The following is a 5,058-nucleotide window of genomic DNA, read 5'->3' as shown; positions in this document are numbered from 1 at the left end:
TACTTTACAGGCATGATCTCTGGACCAAAAATGACTTTATTTTTCCTGTGAGTCATTTGAATTTTATTATTGATGATCTATGCATTCAACTTCATTTTATTGCTAAAGATAAAATTTTGATGAGTCATCTGAATTTTTATTTTTAAGCATATTCGTCTATTGATTATGTAGTTAGTTTCTATTTATGTGTGTGGCTTTGTTTTTGACAGGCTGAAAGGATACATTGTGAATTACTTCAAAATAAATGGGTATAAAATATCAAATGGTTGTATTGTTATAGACTCGAATATTAATGAAGAACAACCGTATGGTATATATATCTTGGCCTATTTCACTTTTAATTTCTTAATCTTTCTCTTGTTAATTTTGTTTACATTTGGCATGTAAACAAACTTTTGGGCTTTGGCATCTTTGATTAATCGTGATTTTCATGGATCTTTATTGGCCCTTTTGGGTTTGCTTTTTCTTGGTTTATGAATTTTATGCTCATATTCCTAAAATAACCAAGATATTTTAATTTTTAGTACACCTATGTTGCATAGTATCATACTAATTAAAAGTATGTACAAAATGATGAGTTATGCATAATGTTTTTACTTTTCAGCGAGTCCATCAGGAAGTACAAGTTCTAACTGTGAATCAAGTAAGTATTGAATTTTTAAAAGTGACAGCTGACTGCTTTAATATTGACTCGTAAATAATATGAGAATTGTTCATTGTATATTTTTTTAGTTGCATCAAGAGTAAAGAAAAGACGCAGAAGACGCAGATGCAGTGGTGAACAATGTAATAATTGAAAGATGAGGGTACACATAATTTAAGGAAAAAGGGTAGTGAAGTAGTATTTAATAGTTCTGGAAGGATGGAAGATATGAAATGGAAAATAAGAGTCTAATATGATGTTATTCTTTTTCTATCTTATTTAGTCTAGAATTTGAGGTCTTTTTGTTTTTCAAAACGTTTTTTAAACCTGGTCCATGTATTTGTTTATTTTTTTAATATTCTTCTAGATTTTAGAGTACATTGTTATTTCTTGTATCTGTTTTCTCTTTGAATTTTCATATAAAAAAACAAAACAAAAAAACAAATATATTAATCCTAGGGTGAAAACTCTTGACAAAGACAACCAACAAAATATTTCCATTGGTGGAACTAAATTTATAGTAATGCCCATACCATCTATCTACAACAAAGTATCAAACCTATTGGCGAATCATGTAATAAACAGAAACACAATTTCATTCATTTGTTCATTATAGCATGCTACTTTCATTTTATTCCCATTATAATGTTATAGTTTGAAAATTGTACCTAGTTATAGAAATGTCATCAGAATACAAAGCAATTTTCATTGGTATAATTGTGTAGATTTTTTAAAGTAAGGTGTCTTAATAAGAAAAAATTTGGAAGTAGGATGTTATAGTTGGGTAGGTCTTACAAAGTAAGGTATCTTAATTGTTATATTTGAAACTAACTCTAATCATAAGAATAATTCACGAACAGAAGATGAAGATAGAACAAATAGGTAACAAAAGAAATTTATGGAAATGTTTGCCAAGCTTTTATTAAGAAAAAAGAATCAAAACTTGATTAAAACTACTTTTAAATAACCTTCTATTTATACTGAATGGAAACAAACTCCGATTCTAACTCAAATACTTAATATAAGGAAATTTCCCAAATTTCCCCTGGGACCAATTTGTCCTATATTCTGAGTTATCCTAACACCCCCCCCCCCCCAATTCAGAATATGTTACTTCCTTCACTCCTAAAAGTACCCTCATCACCTTCTTTTCAAACCATCTCGATTCTCGATCTTTCCTGGATGCCCGACCTCCAGGTCGGTTACATCTAAATTCTCATATCAACCCCTTTTGATTGTTTACAACACATGTAACATGTAACATCTCATCAACCACATCCAAAGCCACCCATTTAAACTTCCACGGCCATAATGTCCACATCGTGTTGTACTCCATTCCCTTTTGTCTTGATAGTCGTAGCTTTGCCGATCAATCATATTCCGAGAGACTCTACCACCGATCAATAAAACGAGGTCACCACCACCTTTATTGTCTTCTATCACCTGCAACACGAACCGAACTCAAAGCCACCTGCTTTGATTTCCTTCTACTCGACTTTTTTGCACCTTTGTTTAATTAATCTCCCTTTACCACACAAACAAGTTGATTAAGGATGGACCTTGGTTTCAAGATTTCAACCTGTAATCATAACATCACAGTCCCTTCAAAATACAATTTGGTTCCTTGATGTGCCTGCCCTACAACGAAGGCTACACCTTTTCTTGAAACCAACTCTTAAACCGCCCTTTTACGTCTTTACGACCCTTGAGCTTAGATACCAAATGTTAGATTTGAAACTTGCTATGATCATAGGGACAATTCAAGAACACGGGAAAAAGAAAGAACAAACAAGGAACAAAAGATTTTTTTGGAAAGTACAAAACTTAATCCAAGGAAAATTTCCCAAATTGCCCCTGGGACCAATTTGTCTTAGATTCTGAATTATCCTAACATTAATAATAACAAAATTGAAAGTACAATGTTGTATTAGAAATAAATAAAAGTAGGATGTTATATTAAACTAAATAATCAAAGTATATTGTTATTGCTTGAATTGTGCCTAATATCAGACATATTAACCATTTTCCTTATTCCAAAACTAACCTAATATATTCCAAAACTAACCTAATATTTCCTCCAAATTTTAACACTGAGAACCGCCAAATACACCATAAACAACGCCACGAGTAGGGAAATTATGAGCCTAAATAAATAAGTTAGCATAACGAATAAATTGTCAAATGTTAGGGTTTCCATGTTTCTAACGAATGAGTGATTGTTGGAGCCGACAAAAATCAACCCAACCCATTAACTGAAAGCGAACTTAACCCTAAATTAGCAGGTTGGCTTGAGATTTTCAACTCATTTAAGTTAAATGGATCAACCTATCTAACATGTTTAATTAACTAGGTTGGGTTGGGTAAAAGTTATCAACTTATTTGCAACTCGACAACCGATTTAACTTTAATATATACTTAATTTAATAATTATTTAAATATTATCAAGTATTAATCCAATCTTAATTCGCAACTTTATTCTTAGTACATACAACACTAGCCACTCTCCAAAATCTCTTCGAAATTAAACATTTTTAAATGTTATTTGAACAATTTATTTATATTTGTGAATTGGGTTTGTGCTTCTGGCATACTTTGGAATATTATTTAAGTTAGGAACTAATTTAAGTGATGTAATCTTTAGTTAATTAATTTATTGTTTTTATTTTAAATGAGTTAACCAAGGTTTAACCCAATTTATTTATTCGGTTAGGTTGGAAAATACATAAACATGTTAAGACAGTGACAACCCATTTATCTGAAAGGTTGGACTAGGTTGGAAATATCAACCATTTAAATAAATAGGTCGGGTTGGGTTAAAATCTTCAATCCAATTAATAAATGGGTTGAACCTGAACCCAATCTGGGTCGACCCATTGCCAGCTTTAGCGATCGCGATGCTGACACGAGTTATATTTAAGGAGTCCTTTAAACATCTAATCTTGGTGTGTAAGAGTTTAGTGAACAAGTTATGATTTATGTGTGTGTGTATGTGTGTTTGTGTGTAACTCTCTACTCAATCGCCTCGTCATATTGCAAGCATTTAATATTGGCAGGATCGACCTTTGAGGCTTTGACGGGTGTATCATTTGTCACAAAGGCCTTAATTTTTATTTTATCTTTACAAAATCTCCCTATTAGTATATTACCATTAGGTTATATTATAGTTTCAGTCTTTTAGGAGCGTATTGTAAAAATTGGAATCCCATCGTCATCAACTTACGAATTGTGATATTTGGAAATATAGCATAAGGTCTTGTTTGTAAAATTTGGGAGTTAAATACGATTATGAAATTGAATGGTGATTGATGTGTATTTTTATACACTAGTTTTACATTTATAATTCCTAGTCTATCACATCTATATCAAAACCTTACATGCAGTGAACATGATCAAGTATAATATAGTTTGATATGAAAGGGTGTCAAACTCAAGGGAGATGGGTATGATTAATGATACTAATTAAACAAGGAACGATACTTTAAATGGGTTTTTTTTAATCTGATTTTACAAGTTTAGAAAAACTTAATTTGTTAACTTAAACAATTAAACTAACAATGATTACTTTAACTAAAGCAAGCAAACAGAAGATGATTTTAAATCAATATCAAAGAGAACTTTCGTTTAGCTTCGAATCACCTTTACCATATGGTCGATTTCTATTACAATGGACTATTTAGTTTGTAACATCCCAAAAATACTAGTAAAAATTTTCATTTTCAAAACACCAAAAACAATACAATCATTTGTTTCCAAAACAAATCAAAGTATAAAATATTCTCAAACATCATGGTGAATCAAATAAATAGTGCGGAATAAACTTCAGGGGATGTTGTGCGATCATGTCGAGTCCTTCCCTTTGAAACTAGAAGTACCTGAAACATTTAAACCACAAAATCGTAAACACAAAGCTTATTGAGTTCCCCAAAATACTACATAACCATACGGGCCCCATCCACTCAATTCAAGGGCCCCCGGCCCACTTATCATACACAACGATCCTCACCCAATCCACGTAACGGGCCCCACACAACATACATGCAAGAATCATAAAGCTAGCTAGCATCCTACACAATATAATGAGAAAACTCACCTCACAAACACAGTCAACAGCTAACAGGCTTACACAGTTAAAAATTGGATGCTACACACCTCCTAATGAATCATACAAGGTAAACTCTTAGCCCACCTTCTATAACTAACCATTTGACTAAAAGTCAACCAATTTCAAAAGTCAACGGTTAAGGTCAAATCCAGCTGCCTTCCATATTGTGGCCAACCAAAGGCCACGTCGTGGTCATCCAACATAATCCCGATCAAACTCCGCTTACCATGCCATCGCAACCCTACTACCACACCATGGCAAAATCCAGACAATATAGTCGCGGCTAACCCAGTCTCCACGTCGTGGAAATTGT

General features: G+C 32.6%; 1 long non-coding RNA gene across 1 annotated transcript; it reads left to right on the top strand.

Annotated features, from left to right (window-relative positions):
• The first annotated feature begins 218 nt into the window (after positions 1–218).
• Positions 219–830, top strand: LOC145109548 (uncharacterized). The gene is made up of 3 exons (XR_013709069.1): positions 219–310; positions 605–643; positions 733–830. It is a non-coding gene; the product is annotated as an uncharacterized LOC145109548 (long non-coding RNA).
• Positions 831–5,058: the final 4,228 nt, after the last annotated feature.

Source organism: Lactuca virosa, chromosome 1 (assembly GCF_052849685.1).
Source record: "Lactuca virosa cultivar CGN04683 chromosome 1, Lactuca_virosa_CGN04683_v6, whole genome shotgun sequence".
Lineage (NCBI taxonomy): Eukaryota > Viridiplantae > Streptophyta > Magnoliopsida > Asterales > Asteraceae > Lactuca > Lactuca virosa.
Note: the sequence above shows the minus strand (reverse complement) of the source record. Positions and strands in the feature narration are given on the sequence as shown.